This window comes from Panulirus ornatus, chromosome 19 (genome assembly GCF_036320965.1).
Source record: "Panulirus ornatus isolate Po-2019 chromosome 19, ASM3632096v1, whole genome shotgun sequence".
NCBI lineage: Eukaryota > Metazoa > Arthropoda > Malacostraca > Decapoda > Palinuridae > Panulirus > Panulirus ornatus.
Window position 1 is genome coordinate 11,306,205 of NC_092242.1, and position 19,794 is coordinate 11,325,998.

The 19,794-nt window shown below is 45.8% G+C and overlaps 1 protein-coding gene across 1 annotated transcript in view; it reads left to right on the forward strand.

Annotated features, from left to right (window-relative positions):
- The first annotated feature begins 10,136 nt into the window (after positions 1 to 10,136).
- Positions 10,137 to 19,794, forward strand: part of LOC139755394 (protein rolling stone-like) — a 414,311-nt gene continuing 404,653 nt past the window's right edge. The window contains exon 1 of the mRNA XM_071673653.1: positions 10,137 to 10,510. The gene's annotated coding sequence lies outside the window, so the exon portion shown is untranslated. The remainder of the gene's footprint in view (positions 10,511 to 19,794) is intronic.

Below are 19,794 nucleotides of genomic sequence, written 5' to 3' on the forward strand. Positions count from 1 at the left end.
AGGATCCCTCAAGCATCCTCGCCCCTTACCCTGGCAGGGAGGGCTCTTCTCTCGGGACACGATTCCCGAGGGCGCAGAGCGAGCGAGCGCGCACGCCGCCGCCCGCTCGCTCGCCAGCCCCGTCACTGCCAAAGGTGCAGTCGCGGGTATGGACAGCTGGGTACATGCTAGGGTGAAAGCACTGCTCAGAGAGAGAGAGAGAGAGAGAGAGAGAGAGAGAGAGAGAGAGAGAGAGAGAGAGAGAGAGAGAGAGAGTACGAGGGGGGTCGGGAGGGGATTTCGAAGCGCTACTTGGCGAAATTTTGGTCTGAAGTTCGGTACGCTACCGGAACGAATCTAAAAGGTCCGATGACAAAGCTTTTAAATGGACGACAGTGTAACCTAACTCAGGTGTTACTGGAGGCAAGCGAGGCCCTGGTCTTGAATAAACACTCAAGACAGAGTGTGAGGCACAAGTCCAGAAATTTAATAGATGAAAATGATTTCCAAGATATGATGAGACAACGGTGAGTTACAAGTCTAAATCATTATCTAAGATAAACTGAGGTTCAGGTCCAAAGCATTACGAACGAAGGTGAGGATTACATCCAAGCCACAGTTGAAAGACCGAACTATATCGTACTGTACCTTTTCTTTTTATGTTATCTGAGACGGATGGCACAACTGAGGCCGTAATAAAGGTCATCTCATTAACGCTATACATAGATCCTAGCCTGAACCAGGTATCCGTTTTATCGACCAATTCCTAGGGAGTGGATAAACATCTGGGTTGACTGTGGACAAACTGTGACAATCAGGATTCGAACCTATGCGCTCGATCCTGGGCGGCCCGTGAATGCATTACAGTCAGGAACGCTAACCATTACACCAGGAAGGTCTTACAAATGCTGAGGCCACACGGTAATGAACCAGCGTTACAAATGCTGAGGCCACACGGTAATGAACCAGCGTTACAGATGCTCTGGCCACACGGTAATGAACCAGCGTTACAGATGCTCAGGCCACACGGTAATGAACCAGCGTCACAGATGCTCCGAACACACGGTAATGAACCAGCGTTACAGATGCTCAGAATACACGGTAATGAACCAGCGTTACAGATGCTCAGGCCACACGGTAATGAACCAGCGTTACAGATGCTCCGAACACACGGTAATGAACCAGCGTTACAGATGCTCTGGCCACACGGTAATGAACCAGCGTTACAAATGCTCAGGCCGCACGGTAATGAACCAGCGTTACAGATGCTCAGGCCACGCGGTAATGAACCAGCGTTACAGATGCTCAGGCCACGCGGTAATGAACCAGCGTTACAGATGCTCTGGCCACACGGTAATGAACCAGCGTTACAGATGCTCAGGCCGCACGGTAATGAACCAGCGTTACAAATGCTCTGGCCGCACGGTAATGAACCAGCGTTACAGATGCTCTGGCCGCACGGTAATGAACCAGCGTTACAGATGCTCTGGCCGCACGGTAATGAACCAGCGTTACAGATGCTCTGGCCACACGGTAATGAACCAGCGTTACAGATGCTCTGGCCGCACGGTAATGAACCAGCGTTACAGATGCTCCGAACACACGGTAATGAACCAGCGTTACAGATGCTCAGGCCACACGGTAATGAACCAGCGTTACAGATGCTCTGGCCGCACGGTAATGAACCAGCGTTACAGATGCTCCGAACACACGGTAATGAACCAGCGTTACAGATGCTCTGGCCACACGGTAATGAACCAGCGTCACAGATGCTCCGAACACACGGTAATGAACCAGCGTTACAGATGCTCAGAACACACGGTAATGAACCAGCGTTACAGATGCTCAGAACACACGGTAATGAACCAGCGTTACAGATGCTCTGGCCACATGGTAATGAGCTAGCGTTACAGATGCTCCGAACACATGGTAATGAACCAGCGTTACAGATGCTCAGGCCACACGGTAATGAACCAGCGTTACAGATGCTCCGAACACACGGTAATGAACCAGCGTTACAGATGCTCTGGCCACACGGTAATGAACCAGCGTTACAAATGCTCAGGCCGCACGGTAATGAACCAGCGTTACAGATGCTCAGGCCACGCGGTAATGAACCAGCGTTACAGATGCTCAGGCCACGCGGTAATGAACCAGCGTTACAGATGCTCTGGCCACACGGTAATGAACCAGCGTTACAGATGCTCAGGCCACGCGGTAATGAACCAGCGTTACAGATGCTCAGGCCACGCGGTAATGAACCAGCGTTACAGATGCTCAGGCCACGCGGTAATGAGCTAGCGTTACAGTTGCTCAGGCCACACGGCAATGAGCCAGCGTTACAGATGCCCAGAACACACGGTAATGAACCAGCGTTACAGTTGCTCAGGCCACACGGCAATGAGCCAGCATTACAGATGCCCAGAACACACGGTAATGAACCAGCGTTACAGATGCTCCGAACACACGGTAATGAGCCAGTGTGCTACAGATGCTGAAGATAAAGCAGGTGTGAAATGAAGCGTGAGGTTCTGGGTTAAAGTGTCGAGAGTTATGGGGATGTAGGTATGTGCATCCCTTCTCCCTTCCCCCCCAGGGTCAGACGTCAACTGTCAAGTGGGTAGAGACGGACAACGCCTTGCCAAGCTTGTTACGTAACCCCCTGGGTTGTAACACCACCTCCCTGTTTCCTTGTAACGCATACCGCCACTCCTGCCTTGTAGCGCACATCTTTCTTGCTTCCTTGTACCATATACTATACATGATTCCTTCAATGAATTATCTCTATTCCCTTGTAACACACTTCATCCCTGCTTCCTTGTAACACACTTTATCCCTGCTTCCTTGTAACACACATCATCCCTGCTTCCATCAATATACTACCTCTATTCCCTTGTAACACACTTCATCCCTGCTTCCATGTAACACACATCATCCCAGCTTCCTTCAATAAATTATCCATATTCCCTTGTAACACACTTCATCCCTATTCCCTTGTAACACACTTCATCCCTGTAACACGCCATCCACGTTTCCTTGTAACACCATCCTCCCTTTCGTCATAACACCATCTCTTCTTCATTGTTAAAAACCACTCCTGTTCCCTATTCTTTCCTCCTTCTCACCCTATCTTTTACATCAGTCCCTTTTCGCCTTTCAGTTAGAACTCTGTTCCTAAAATTAAATGGTTCATCACCTCCCTCTACCCTCACACACTTAAGTCGTTCCACTTCTCTACTGAATTCTCACTTTTGTCCTCCTTAGCTCCACTAACCAGGCGTTAGTACTTCCCTGGGCCCACCACACTGCTAGGAGATGGTACTTCCCTGGCCCCATCACACTGCTAGGAGATGGTACTTCCCTGGGCCCATCACACTGCTAGGAGATGGTACTTCCCTGGGCCCATCACACTGCTAGGAGATGGTACTTCCCTGGGCCCATCACACTGCTAGGAGATGGTACTTCCCTGGGCCCATCACACTGCTAGGAGATGGTACTTCCCTGGCCCCACCACACTGCTAGGAGATGGTCCTTCCCTGGGCCCATCACACTGCTAGGAGATGGAACTTCCCTGGCCCCACCATACTGCTAGATGGCACTTCCCTGGCCCCACCACACTGCTAGGAGATGGAACTTCCCTGGCCCCACCATACTGCTAGATGGCACTTCCCTGGCCCCACCACACTGCTAGGAGATGGTACTTCCCTGGCCCCACCATACTGCTAGATGGCACTTCCCTGGCCCCACCACACTGCTAGGAGATGGAACTTCCCTGGCCCCACCACAGATGATACTTTATTGACCCCCATCACACTATTGGGAGCTGGCATTTCCCTAGCCCTCATTACATACGGTGAAGGGTCACTTCTCTGGCCCCATTCCACTTCTAGGATGGGGCATTTCCCAGCCCAATCATGGTGTCAGAAGGAACCCACCCCTGGCCCTGATTTATGATCATACTGAATGTATAACTGGGTAACTGGGGGGAAATCCGTGACCCCAGGAAAATCTAGGAACGTTCATAAAGGTTTTCGTTGCCCTGACTAAAATCTACTGATGACGTGTACAGCGTCGGGCGTTCACAACGAAGCTGGGAGTGACTTGTTCCCAATGAGTAGCAGAGGTTTCGTCACGATTGGCTATTCTTCCAGTGGGTTTCAACCTGCTAGGACATGCTCTTTCCTAGGAGCTTTCCGGGAGGTTGGCAGCCAGCTAGGACATGCCCTTGACTAAGAGCCTTCCCGGAGGTTGACAGCCTGCTAGGACATGCCCTTGACTAAGAGCCTTCCCGGAGGTTGACAGCCAGCTAGGACATGCCCTTGACTAGGAGCCTTCCCGGAGATTGGCAGCCAGCTAGGACATGCCCTTGACTAGGAGCCTTCCCGGAGGTTGGCAGCCAGCTAGGACATGCCCTTGACTAGGAGCCTTCCCGGAGGTTGGCAGCCAGCTAGGACATGCCCTTGACTAGGAGCCTTCCCGGAGGTTGGCAGCCAGCTAGGACATGCTAGGAGCCACCAGTTCAGGGTCGCCACACCGTCTGAGGTTGTTGGCTCACACAACCACACAACCCTCGCGAGCCGACCGCACTCCCTCCCTCCCCTACCCAAAATAAAGGTGATAGGTACGTCTGGCCTCGCCACCCAGTCTTCCCACGCCTCACCTCCCCTCCGAGCCAGACCGTACGGAGGTCATGACCTTACCGTGACCCCCTTCCTCGCCCCTGGGGGGGTGGTGCCAAGTTTCAGAGGCCGTGATCTTTCCGTGGCTCTGTCCTTCTGCGTCTGTGCCCGCTCTCCCTCTGGCTCACGCCGTAGTTACGATCGCCGCCTTTCATCTTTACGTCGTCAAGAGACTCTTAAGGAAGGGGTCTAGTAGAGGCGATTAGAGCGTATATCCCCGTGGCTTCAGCGTGTGTACAGTGGGAGGAGCGTTATTAACATACCCCGGAGCTCTAGCCTTGGTCCCTCGCTGGATCACTTGACTTAGTGGTTAGGTTAGCTGGCACTGATCTCTCACCTCACCATCTCTTGTCCCGTGTGTGTCTATCTGTCCCCTCTCCTCCGTTTCTCACACCTCGCATTAGAACACCGTCTTCGCTAAACGACGTGGCATCAAATAGCACTTCACGTTCAAGTGATCTCCGTCTGTTATTTCATAAATGCGGGAAGGGGATCAAGCTGGTTGTGGCAGAGGGCCGTCTGTCCGCTCCTCACGAGCGGATGCTGCCTGTGCACACAGCCCGTCCTGGGTAACGCTGGGAGGGGGATGCTTATTAGTACGCGAGCACCCAACTCTGGCTCAAAGGGAAGCCAATGAGAGAGAGAGAGAGAGAGAGAGAGAGAGAGAGAGAGAGAGAGAGAGAGAGAGAGAGAGAGAGAGAGAGAGAGAGAGAGAGAGAGAGAGATTAACGTCCATCCGGGAGCCAGGTCATCGCCTGGGCAGGGTAAGGTCTTGGTCTGTCATTCCCCACTCTGGATAAAGTCTGGGGAGAGATGGTGGTGTTATACCGCTGTGCCCCGGATGGAAGGTGACGACTGTACGTGTGCCATCTGGTGACAACAACAGGACACAGGATTGCAGCTGCATCGAAGTTATCACTGAAGAAATCATACAGAGATATTCCCAGGTACGTGAAAATACCGTACTGTATACACAGCTTCGTGTGAATGGCACAGGTAATGAGGCCGTCGCAGATGTGCACAAGGTGGAGCCACTGAACACCTGAGAACACCTGCAAATTTTATGGTTTGTATGTCATTCATTCGCTATTGAGTACGTGGAAGGCGCCGTGAATGAGAGAGGGGTGTTTCTTGCCTTCATGGCGAACGATAAATGATAACCAGAACTGTGTCCATCTTGCAGGAGCACTGCATAACCAGTGGGGTGTTCTGTATGCAGCGGTACCCCTGTGCATGTGAGGGCAGGTACCACTGCCTGCCACTACATGTTGACGGTGGGCAACAGATGGAGACAAGAGGCCGGCATATGGCAACGTGATACCAACACATGGCGACACAAATCTACGAGATGTCGACAGGAACCCAATTGACGGTGACAGCCTACCTAATGGCGACACGAAGCCAAAATATAATGACAGGAAGTAAGCAGATAATAAACCACTCCGAAATAGAACGGCGAATAGTTGCGGGCACACATCACGCCGCCTAGAATACCGTGCCCTACACTGATTCTTCATGTCATCACCGGGAAAATGAACGCTGAATATGGACGGCCGGCCGAGAGGCACTCGCAAGATCGGACGCGGGTTGCACGGCGTGACCAGATGATGTACGCACATGACCGAGTGTTCGCGACAGGCCGAGCTGGTGGTGCCCGTCTGTACTCCCTGACCTAGATGTGTGGGCCGAAAGCCTGCCCGCTCGCCCGCCTGGCTGGCTGGCCCGTGTGCATGGAGTATCGACACCAGTGGCATGTTCCCTGCCTCATGTCCGGGTCCTTCCTTGCGCCTGCTACCGCTCCTGCCGCAGGAGGGTTAGTGTGGCTGCTGGTGGTGAAAACTAGTACGGTTGTTGTTGGTGTTGGTGGTTGAAGGTGTATGCGGTGGGTGGTGCCTGTGGTGAGCGTGGTGGAGGTGGCGAAGGTTCTGGGAGTGGTGGTGGTGGAGGTGGTGGAAGATGATGTGGATGTTGGGAAGGGTGTGGAGCGATGGCAGAAGGTGGCAGAGGCACTGGTTCGTGGACACACATATGTTGAAAGGAGGGGGGGAGGAGGGGTTATGGGCCCGCTGTTGGTAAGGGCGATGACACTGGTTGAGGTGCACGGGGGGAGGAGGGGATTTGGCTGGTGGGGGAGAAGGGGTGGTGGAGGAGTGGTTGCGAAGAGTTGGGGAGAGGGGGGGGGGGAGGCAGAGTGGAGCGTGATTGATATGTTGGAGGAGAGAGAGAGAGAGAGAGAGAGAGAGAGAGAGAGAGAGAGAGAGAGAGAGAGAGAGAGAGAGAGAGAGAGAGAGAGAATAACAGGAGGGTTAATGTAGAGCCTCTCCTCCGTGCTGAACGGAGCGCTAGTCATAACACAAGCCAAGGTACCACCTGGATCGGTCCCTCTCTGACAAGCGACTGCCAGCTGGTGACACATGTGCCACCTGTACACCAGCTGAGGATCCAGCTGTCTAAGCTAGACAATATATAATCAAACAAATAAATCACTTTAATTTGATATAATCTTAAAATCATCAGACATCTGTTGCTTTATCCGTTTTCTTTCATGAGTCTTTTTTTTTTCCACCTCAAAAAAAATCTATGGGTTATGGTTCTAGCTGCCGTTATTTTCTCCCCTAATTAAGCGCTCTAATTAGAACCCATCTTTATGGGCCGACTCTCTGAAGCAGTGGAAGTTTACTTCAGAGGTGATTTCCCGGCTGCAAGGTGGAAAAATATATTTTTTTTTTTACCTTCTCTTTTACGTGACTTTTATAGAACGGCATAAAATGATTCATCTTTGTTATAATCTGTAACTGTATATATTAATCGGCAGTGACCCTTTAGAAGACCCTGTGGCCACAGTGGGCCAGGCCGCACCGCTTGTGGCCACGGTGGGCAGGGCCACACCATTTGTGACCACGGTGACTCGGGCCACAGTACGCTGCGGCCAGCCTGTGGCCACGATGAGCGACCACGGATCCAACGACGCCCTCTGGACCTCACGGGAGCTCGAGAGGCAACGTTAGATCCCTAATTTTCTCAGTACTGGACCATACTGATAGATATAACGCAAGAAATCTATCTTTATTTGTCTCTGTCTGTCTGTCTCTCTCTCTCTCTCTCTCTCTCTCTCTCTCTCTCTCTCTCTCTCTCTCTCTCTCTCTCTCTCTCTCTCTCTCTCTCTCAAATCAAAATCCGTAAGTGCAAAGATTACCTCATATTTTCATATCTTTAAATTCCTCAGTACAATACGCCGTACGTAAGATACACAGGTTCTAAATCACATCTTTAAGTAAAAGTCTGAAATTTACTTACGAGTCAGGCAGACGCGGAAAAGTTCAGCTCGGGATGAATGACCCTTTCGGCAGCAAGTGGAACTCCGGCCATGAATATGTGAATGAGGTTATGAATGAATGTGTAAGTGGGGGAGGGAGTAGGGGGGGGGAGTGGGGTCAGTGCTCCCTGAATGATGCTGTTGGTGAGTCTGTGTGTGTGTGTGTGTGTGTGTGTACGAACAAGTGTTCAAAACACACCCCGATACTGTTATCTTCACAACAAGAACGTGACCAACTATCTTTTTCACTGCCATCTATTTATGTTTATAAAGTCCTTAAACAATCTCAACTATGTAACAAGAGACTGAATATTTGTTGTCTTGACAAAAGTTAAGTTGATTTTATAGATTGTTTTCACGGGCCGCGCAGGGTCGAGCTCACAGGTTCGAATCTTGGTTGCGGCAGTCGGTCCACAGACAATGAACAAACACACTTGATCAAACAGACTAACAGATTGCATATAAAAAACGTACAAACTGAAAAGAACTTCCATTTATACGATGCACACAACCATCACTAACCTATCTATCAGGAGCTGCTGTAGCTCATTCCCTAAGGTCTACGTACAATATTCATTTTGATTCTAAATAATATAGACGATCTAACCCTTTGCATACGATGAGAATCTTTCGCTCATATTTCTCACTCCTCTTCAGTTCACTTACCTTTGAATATAGTGACCTTTCTCACTCTGAGGCCGATAACGGATCACATAACAAAGGAAAGACGTCACATAAATTCTTTTCTGTTTTTTTTTTTATTTAATTCTTCGTCAGTTGAATCACTTCGTATAACTGTGCCCTAATGTCTAGATGGGCTTTCATAACGAGTGCTTAACTGGTTATGTCTTGACATTATAATCAGTGATCCAATTAGGGCGTGCAACAAAACTCGGGGTCAAAATACAGTGTAGCCTGTCTTTCTTATTGGTAACAGAGCCAGAATGCTTTGCTGAGAAGCTAGTCCAAAGAACGAGTGTTCAGTAACTTTAGGAGGTTAAGGTAAATCAAGATCTACCTACTTCCCCTTGAATTCAGTAAAAATTATCAAAATTTTCGAGTGCTTTTTTCGTTCATGAAGTGGTTAAGGTTGGGATACCAGTAATGAATCTATTCTGGTTGGTGCACCTTAAACTAGGTATAGAGAACACACATCTGTGTGAGTAACGTTATGTTATCAGAAGTTTTAGTCTTTGTAAGCTAGGTTTTGTCGAGGATAGGTAGTTCTGGATGTGGTTAAGGTAAACTAGCTTAGGATGATTTGTAAGCTATATTAGATTAAGGTTGCAACATATAGTTCTTTAAAATTCCGTTACCGTACTGTCATCATCTACTTTTTAATGTCAAATTCTCTAACCACATAGAACTTTTGTTCGCTCTTGTACAGATGCGGAGTTATTTGGAGCCTAGTATCATATAAGAAGACTGCTGCTTCCATAAATTAATCATAATCTGCATCCACGCTTCTTTCATTGCTGTCATCATACAACATCATCATTTATATCATGCCACTAAAATACAAGTCATAAAATCTTAGAATTTTAATAATATCGAACCCCAAACCAGGATTTCGACGACTAGGCTATATACCTGTGTCAACGTGCAGTTGCAACGCATAATCTCACCCTCTCTGTCAACAGATTCTCAAACCAAAAATACACGGGGATTATGAAATCATGCTTGCATTTCATATACTTTGAAATCATCAGTTATATTTTCAGTAAGTGAAGTCTTTTAAGGTTCAAAATACACATAGTAGACTACAAAATCACGAAGCATACTTTACCCGTATGACTCGTGGAAATCATCCGCAAGGGTTATGGAAAATAAACAATTTCTACCTCCCTTAGTGCTAAAGAAACTACAAAATATGTAACATACCTCCATCCACCTCAGTACAAAAGAACAAATACATTTCACCAAGTAATTGCTTGCAATTCCGCCAACTTAGGATTGTCTTCCACGATCAGCTGATTTACGATGACGCATGTATTGGTTCTATTTCATAATTTTCGTACGTATTTTTGAGATGAATTCTATGATATGTATAATCATATACCAGAGTAATATCTTCTATCAATTTTTGTAATCCAATATTGATATATTTCTGACTGTAAAAGATAAACATCTGCTTGAAAATACCGCCCAAATTTGTTGCCCGGCAGAGGGTAGGCTACACGCTAGTACACAGCTATTTCGTCTTGATACAGGCCAAGACCAGTGTGTTTCAAGCTATTTATGTGTTTTGATATACGAAAAAACTACAGTGAGGTGCAACTGAAAGACAAATACTAGAAAAAATGCTCTGGACGTTCACGAGAAGTTATTTTTATGGATATTTTGACTGACTCGAGAATGAGGGACGTAGGATCATGGAGTGCGGGAATGTATTTCGTTTTATACCATAAACTCGCCAGAATTCACAGTTGTACGTGTGATTTCTTTTATGATCATTCATAATTTGTGCTTCAGAAGTGTTACTGGAAAAGGAATCTAGAATACAAATCATTTGGCGAGACCCTGCTTCATAGCCTTGGTAAGTACACTTGATATTTACATTCATTAGAAAAGTATATCGTTCTCGTAGTGATTCCTTCACATATTTATCACCTTATCAGATAACCATACCTGAAACTAATTTCTAGAGATTAATCTTCAAAATTGATCATCACAATACGATAGAACGTAGTAATTGTTCTGCCTCTCGTGTGGTGGTGCCCTTATACTGTCATTCATTCTACCCAGCTCGCTACCCGACTGCCAGTTTGTCGAAGGCTTTCACAATTTATATAACCGGATGATCAATTTATATAACCGGATGATCAATTTGTATAACCGGATGATCATTTGTAAGAGTATGTATAGGATTAACAAGTTGGAAAGCATAATACATCTTACGTTAGGTCAAGTTATCTCACCTTAACCTAAATACTGATCACATTACGGTAAATGTTTAGTCACCACAAACCACCTAACACAAACTCACGAGGAAGGTAATAACCTCTGATGTTTGACCTTTGATGAACTATAACTGTATTAACTGATTGGTATCTGAAATAAATCAGCGATTTGTAGTTAGTATAAAGCTGTCTGGAATTCAGATGACTTGATTTGATACTTCACAGTTGATCAGTTCCAACATTTACGGCTAGGTTAAGTTAGAATTGTGACCAGTAAGAAATTATCTTAATGTGATTAATGTTGACGTTATTTTGCGATAACTTGACCAAATATGCATTAAGCCCTGCGACTTTTGAGTTTTGAAATTACGTATTGTTAAGTAACTTTTGATACGCAAGCCATTGTAGTATGCTGACGCTAGGTGACCTGCCACTTCGTTAATATGGCGTTTGGCCATTTAATATCTTTTTAAGAAGTTTGATCTTTTTGAGATTAAAACTGATGAGTTTCATTTGTATACGAAATAGTGATATCTGGCACGGTAACGTCTTATCATTATAAGCAGTAATTTGTTATTGTAACATATATATATATATTGTTTTTCATGTCACGTATAATATTAAGAGCCGGAATAAGATATTTTGCTTTCCCTGCATTGCTTTGACGTGGATGATGACAGTTTCAAGGTGGTAATTCCGAAGAAATTACCGTGCAGATAATTATATGGCACCGTCTTTGATGTGATTATATTCTTTTCTGTGCAAACTTATTTGATGATTCGATATGTCTTGTTTACCTTAATGATTCCATTGAGTATGATTCTTTTGTTAAAAGAGTAGGTTAAATGTTTGCATGTATTTCCATTTCTATGCTATTTCGTATTGATTTTATGCTTTATATGTTGTTTTGGGTGATGAGTAATAACAGGTAAGTACTGTGAACCATTGCTAATTCGTAATTAGATGTTTAATAAGTAACTTTATGATGCTAGGCGTCAGACTTTTGAAATAAGCTGTAACTGTTTGTTTACTATATGAAACTGTAATCGGTAAGTAACTGAAAAATAGTAATGGCCGTGTATGGGCAACTATTACCAACAAAAATCGAGGCATTAAAGAGTGAGGAAAGAGTCTGCAAACGATATGTATGGCCCTGAGAGTGGCTCCAGATATAAAGCAAATTTCATATTGTTTTGTCAATCATAACAACGTAATTGCATAGCGGTTATCATATACCGAACGTTGATATATGACATTTCACATTACAAGGGTGAATGACTAACGATTTTACGGATCGGTAAACAAATCAGTATCATATATCCTCAATGAATATACAAGCATATACGTATTTGAACGTTAATTTATGAAAATGTGTTTTATGAGAGGAGAGTTGGCCTTTATATATGTTACTTTTCTTACGATACCTTTGATTTTTACGTAATGTTTGCGTTAGGACACCAAAAGTTATGTTCAGTCATACTCCCTACGAGTTGTAATTTTGATAATGCTGGACATTTTGAGTTCATTATTTCTCAAAACGACTTTTTCGCGTCCTTTCTTAAGTTTTCAGGAAGCAACAATACTGTCAGGCCAAAATCGAGACCTGTGGTCTCATTAATTCAAACATATTACGACTTATCTTTTCTGTTTGTCATTATTTGCACACTTGTTTAACGCTGTGATAAATTTATTTCATTTTATCTAGATAAAGGTATCACTTCGACTACTTTCTACGACCGACATCATATGTCAGTGTTTCACTCTTTGTTTCTCAAAATGTGATGTATAACAACATGTTTTATTCACCTCAGTATGGATGGAGTGGTTCTTCCATCTAAAAGAGACAAAAGGGAATAAAAAACCACTAGGCTTATCAATTCTACTAGCATCACACATTTCTCCAACTGTCCATCTCTGTCCGGTACGACGTTGCTCTCCTTGTCCCTGTTCTACTGGTACTGTTTTCGCTCCTGCTCCTGTAAGCTGTGTGCATGTATTCCTGCCACCAAGGCTTCGTCCCGCACCACGCGTCTGGCAGTTGCTTCCCACAGTTTATGTATGGAGACTCGCCACAAGGGGATTGACTGTTATGATACATCCTTTCCTTGGAAAGCGATGCTGTCATGTTCGAATCCTGGGTGGGGCAGTCGGCCAGCAATTCGCCCATCTGTTCATCCTTCCCATGGGGTTGGTCGAAAGACTAGGCACCTTGCTAAGGCTTGGGTATATATATATATATATATATATATATATATATATATATATATATATATATATATATATATATACAGCATTAATGAGAGCCTTGATTAGGAGCTCCACTTGCTCGTGCAGTCTCACCTGAAATGATAAAAAGTACCAGGATTCAGTGGATAGATAAATAAGTGTATATCGGAAACTTGAAGTGTGCATAAGGTACGTTCGAGCTATTTCAGTGGTGCTCGCTTTTTCTGGTGTTTGCTGAGTGTAGGTGGGTGACACTGGGTAGCTAACAGGTGTTGGTGGTGGTCGTTAGATGTGGGTGGCTGACAAGTGTAGATAGTTCACAGGTGTCGCTGGTTGTCACACGCGGGTGGCTGACAAGTGTGGGTAGCTGACAGTTGTGCGTAATGTCATGCGTGGGTCACTGACAAGTGTGGGTAGCTAACAGGTGTGTGTTTGGTTGCCAGTTGTGGGTGGCTGAGAAGTATGGGTTGCTTGGTTTATGTGACTGGCAGTCGTAGGTAGCTTAGTAAGTGAGGTGGCCTGATTGATTTGTGGGGTGGCTGACACCTGTAGCTAGATAGAAATGTACAGGGAATGTAAGGGGCAATAGAGAGAATGTAATGGGTATTTGGCTTATTTTTAAGGTAACTAGTTGATATAGGAAACTGCTTGTTGGTAAGCGGTAGCTGGATGAATGTACGGTAAGGGAGGTTTTCATCCTCGCACATGAAAAAGTGTCAGTAGTCAGTCTTCTGCATGACATTACCCCTGGGATGTCCTTGAAATGTTCTGCTCACCCCTCAGGTTTAACAGTCTTCTAGTCGATATTGGCGATTTGGCGAAAACAATTAATAATGCACTTTCAAGGTGGGTATTTCATGATTGTTATGCGCCGTGTTGCGCATAGCGAAGTGAAAACATTCTCATGGCCATTTGTATGTGCAGAGTCGCATGAGCAGTGTGCTACAGAGCTTCGGTTGAAGTCATCCTGCTTCGGTGGTGTCAGTACGAGAACTCACGGACATGAACTCTGGCAGGCCTCAGATCGGTGCTTCCATACAAACTACTCCGGTCGAAAGCTTGGAATGGACCACTTTTTTTTTTACGATTTACGAGTAAGTGGATATATATATATATATATATATATATATATATATATATATATATATATATATATATATATATATATATCTGTGAGGAAGGGGGAGTAGCCAGTTCGTTTGAGAGTACTACAGTAGATATGAACTTAGATTTGTGTTGGTCTTGCTTGGGTGGATCAAGAGATGAAGAGGGGTGGAAGTAAACACAGAAATAACACTGATGATCGAGACAAGTGAGTAGTAATGAAAATGTGGTTTGGATGAAGGAGGACCTCAGTCAGATGCAGGAAAGTCATAGGAGTTAAGAGTACTAGTCTCTGGTTATATGGAGACTTAACCAGGTTGGTTCGGTTGTTAATAGTTATGAATTGGACACGAGACAGTGAGTTTAGGTGTAGAATGATATAAGTGGGTTATGGGTGAGTCAGTCTGGGGGACTGGGAGATCTATATGTGGTGTAACAAGTTCAGCATTGGTGCAGAACGCAAATTGGGTGCGGAAGAGTCTCTCTCATGACACTTGACATGGCTGACGGCAATGAATCGCAGAGACGCAAACGAGGTGTGTGGGGGATAGATGAGTCTGGGTGCTGGCAGACGTAGATAGGGGTAAAGAAATATCTTCGGTGAAGCGTACACTGGTCTTAAGAGGATTATGTGGGTGTCAGGGAATCGAAAAGCGTTGTAGGGAAGGTAGCGCGGGTTTGCAGAGAGCAAAACGCACTCGGTGTAGGGAAGGCGTGAACGGGGGTGCAGAAAAGTACTTTGTTGCTCAGATAGAATAACGGGGGTATAAGAGACTAGTCCTGGTGAGGTAGAGTTAGTCTGGGTGTAGGAGCACATGACCAGCATGCAAGAAGTCAGTCCCCCGTAAGACGTGAAGTGGGCACGGGAAACCTGACGGGGTGTGTGGATCACCATGTCCCGGGAGGTGTGGAAGAGGTCCGGAGGACTCATTCATTGTTTGTGGTGGTACTGAGTGGGGGAAGACAAGAGGGGAGTAGCCCTGAAATTATCAGGGAGTCCCCCCCCCCTCATTATGCTTGAAGATAAGGATGTGATAACGGGGCTAAAATTAACTTTCTATGACCTCCCGGCTCGGGTGGTGGCTAAGGGGGAGAGAGGGAGAGTGAGAGAGGGAGGAGGGGGAGCTAATGATTCACTGGTAACGGTTATTCAGAACTGACGCCGAGCTGAACATGGTGATACGTTGTCCTGAAGTTATCCGCGAGGTGACGTACAAGTACGTTGTAGCGACCCTGGCGCCCACCCTTCAAGATATTGTGGGTCTGACCTTCCAAGGAAGGCATTGTTGTGGTTAGATAAAAAAAAAAAAAGCGGGAGGTAAAAAGTGCCTTAGTCTATCTGTGGGAGGAAGGCGACATGAAGCCGGCCAATCCTCGAGTTGCCAGCGCCACACAATATCTGTTGGATGCAGCAGTGTGTGTGTTGGGTGTGCTGCGTGACCGAGCCGGACGCCAGGCATGCAAGACCCAGTGCATGTTATTGTCTGTCAGAATGAGAATGATTTATGCGCTGTCGAAATCAATCTCCTGCATTTGAGTAAAAGATTTATCAACATCGATGATAACAAAGGAGGAAAGAAAAGTATCGAAGAAATCTTAGGTGTTGAACAGCTTTTTAAAGGAAAGCAAACTTTTTTTTCTTCTCTGTAGATAGTTTTAAGCTCTTTTCTCACGCTAATAAATAGCTATTAGGCTCCAGGGTTTTGTAAATTCCACAAAATCAGTCGAATCAATGTCAGTTGTCAAGAACCCACAGATGACGTTGATGATGACCTTTTAAGCAGCGGTCAGGTCAAAGGCCAGGTTGGTCGTACTCTTGGGTCGTCCCTTCGTGCTCAAGGGGTCGTGCTTATGTGCTCTGAAGGTTTAGATTAATTGAACGTGGTTAGTTAAGTTGCCACTGTTGTGGTTGCTATAATGATACAACCTTGTAGGTTCGTTGTGGTTGTGGTCAGCCTCGGGCTAAGGGGATTCAGAAGGAAGAGTTGTAGAGGATGCGTCATGAGGGGGGGGGGGGGGGAGCTGAACGACAGGTTCAGAAGTGTTTTCACAGTGGGTGACGTTACACCTCCAACACCAACTGAGACGGAATGGGGAAGAAGAGAGGTCTTGGAAAGCATCGAGGCTTCTAGAAAAGACACAGACAAACAAACTACCAAAAGATTAAAACAGGATACTCGTATCAAGTCTCTCGACCCAACGGAGTTTATCGATTTCTGCCGAAATCGTGTGTTTGATAGATGTTGCCCTCAGCCTGTTGCACGGGTATTAATGTGATCATTTAACCCCCATTATGTGTCTGCGTCTGCCCTTGCGTGTAGCTGCTGCCTCCCATACTTACTGTGGAGACTGGCCATTGTGATAACTTGTTTTGAACAGCGATGCTTATGAATTCTCACCGATCTTTTCGTCTTTTCCAGCAACCTTTCAGCCATTATGGAGTGATTCATAAGTCTCTTTCAGCCATTATGGAGTGATTCATAAGTTTCTTTATTTTTTTTTTCCTCTGTACACTTATCTTCCCATCCGAGATGGCCATGACGAAGGCATATTTCGTTCGTATCACGTCGATCATTCCAAAAACGAAAAAAAAAAAAAGAGAATGAGGTTCATGGAGGAATTAGGAGAGGCTATTTCGATACGCATAAGATGACTTTAGTGAATGGGGTCAGAGGACGGTTCGTAGAGAAGCCTTCTAGAAACAGCTTGGTGTGCCACTGGGTTCGGTCCTGGGACCATTGATCTTTATGTAAATGACTTGACAGAAGAACTGGACTCGGGCCCGAATATGTTTGCGGGTGATGCAAAGGTCATGAGGGATGTCGGGGGGTGAAGAGGACTGCATGAACTCCCAAGTGCATGTAGACATAGTTGATGAAAGTCATTAAAAGTAAATACACTGTGGTGAGGACGGGAGACTGGGAGAGAATGGAGATTTAATGACCCAGAGCGTCACTCAAGGTCCAGCTGAGCTCAAGATACAAATCAAGATGGTTATTAACACTAATCATCACTCAAGACGCTTCTCAGCTCAAGATGTAGCTAAAAGGAGATTCATTGATGCTAACTCTTCACTCAAGGTGGAACTTTCGGGAGATTTATTTACTCTAAGTTTTCACTCAAGGTGCAGCTCAACTCGAGGGTGAGGTACCCGTTGCGACTCTTTAAATGAGAGATATTCTGACGCAGTAGCACACTGCGCACTGAGCTCCTTTAGACGTACGTGCACCGCACACAGTGCACATCACTTTGTACACATTGCATTACATGTACTCAAAAGTGCTTTCTCACCCTTACGGGTGATTATGAACACCTGCTGTAAACATGTTAACGATCAGTACGTACAGTGTACGCAGTGTATTTGTTTACAGTGGTTTCCCAAGGAGGTCTACGCATTGGGGGTTGGGGGGTGGGCGTGTGGGGGTAAGACCACTAAACCCTCCACAAGGTTCAGAAGGAGAGATATGATGCCCTGATATACGCGCATGACGACAGCATTATCACCGTGACGCGGTGATCTCCGCCTCACACACGGGAGTGCCGGTGTGACGTGGTCATCTCCGCATGAGACGTAGTAATGCCCGGTGTGACGCAGTTATCTCCGCACGAGACGCCGTAGTGCCGCTGTGACGCAAATGCCCCCGCATGAGACGCCGTAGTGCCACCATGACGCATCATCTCTGCACGAGTCTCAGTCCTTAGCAATGTGACGCACAAATCTCTGCATGAGACGCAGACCCACCACGCACGAGACGCAGACCCACCACGCATGAGACGCAGTAAGACGGGGCCACACGGCCCAAGACGCTGCCCTCCCGCGCTCTCTGTATCAACAGCTTCGTTAGTGTCTCTTGACTTTCTCCTTATACCCTAGGTCTCTCATTTAACTGTCTCCCGAGACTGTCTCACACCCCCTCCCACGTTCTGGTATGAACAGCTTCGTTAGTCTCTCTCTTTACTGTCTCCCAAGACACTCTCCTCACACCCCACAGTCTCTCTCTTCACTGTCTCTCGAGACACTCTCCTCACATCCCACAGTCTCTCTCCTCACTGTCTACCAAGACTCTCCTCACACCATAGTCTCTCTCTCTCTTCGCTATTTTCCCGAGACTTTTATTACATCATAGTCTCTCTCTCTTCACTCTCCCTCGAGACTTTGCTTGCATCGCCGCGTCGCCTCACCGTCTCCCACGACTTTGCTTGCGTCATAGTTACTCGTGTATCATCCGGGACTTTGCTTGAGTTGTTTTGCCTCAGGTTTAGTCAGTTGATGTTTGTTGTTTTGCCTGTGTTGTTTTACTTCTCGTCAGTCTTGAGTTTTTATTTTTTTCATATTTTCTTCTTACCGATACGTTTTCTGTGCTCCTCAGGTACGACCTTCGGCCATGATGGTACGACTGTTGCGTACGACGGCACTGCTCGAGCACGACGCGATGAGCCTTGGACCAGTACCACTGAGAGTCGTACCGTCGTGTTCTAGGGTCGTTCTGTCTTGCTCAAGAGTCGTACCTTCGTGATCAAGAAGAATCGTACCTTCATGCCCAAGAGTCGTACCTTCGTGCTCAAGAATCGTACCGTCGTGGTAAAAGATCTTATCGTTGTGTTTAAGGATGGTGCCTTCATGTTCAAGGATCGTACCTTCGTGGTCAAGGATCGTACCGTCGTCTTCAAGTATCGTACCTTCGTGTTCAAGAATCGTACCGTCGTGTTCAAGGATCGTATTGTCGTGTTCAAGAATCGTACCGTCGTGTTCAAGGATCGTACTGTCGTGTTCAAGAATCGTACCTTTGAGCTCAAGGAGCCACGTAAAAGTAACTGTAAATGTTCTATTCATTCAAGTTTTGTCAGTTCATTCTGCCAGGTTGGTACCATGGTCTGCCTATAGTGCCTGAGTGATTTCGTTTTGTCTCAACCCAGTTTATTCTATCCAACACGCGTCTCTTTCTAATCACGGCTGATTTATTTATTTATTTATTTTCCTTGTAGCAGCTGAATTTTTGCTCCCCTTGACTGCCGTATTCTATACAACGATTGAGTGTTGACTTCGTGCACTTATTATCAGTTTCATGTTTGATGGATATGATCCACTAAATGACCAATTCATTTTGTCGAGTATTTGAATAATTCTTCTGTATTTATAGATTTATTTCACCCGGGTAATATGAACTGCTCCATTCGACTCATGAATTCATTCTAATAAATCTACAAAGGTGATTATTTTTTGCATTAACAGACTGCAATTAATACGTGACTAACTCATTCCGGGATGCACCGCAGTGACTGGCTCATATCACTGCATTTGCCTCTTGCTTTCTATCGCACGCCTGACGAGCTCATCGTCTTCACTTATTCCCTCCCATATACATGCCGGGTTTATCTGTCGCAGTGACTGATTTATTCAAGTGTTTGAGACCTTCCCTCTTAATCCCCGGTGGCATCTGGGTTAACAGGCAAAAAAAAGAAAAGAAAAAGAAAAAGAAAAAGCTGCCGTTATGGTTGAAGCCTTATAGAAATAGGGTCACTAGGTAGAATTTTCTTTTATATGAATATATTTTTTTTTAATAATCTTTTAATGTGGTGCCCCATCCAC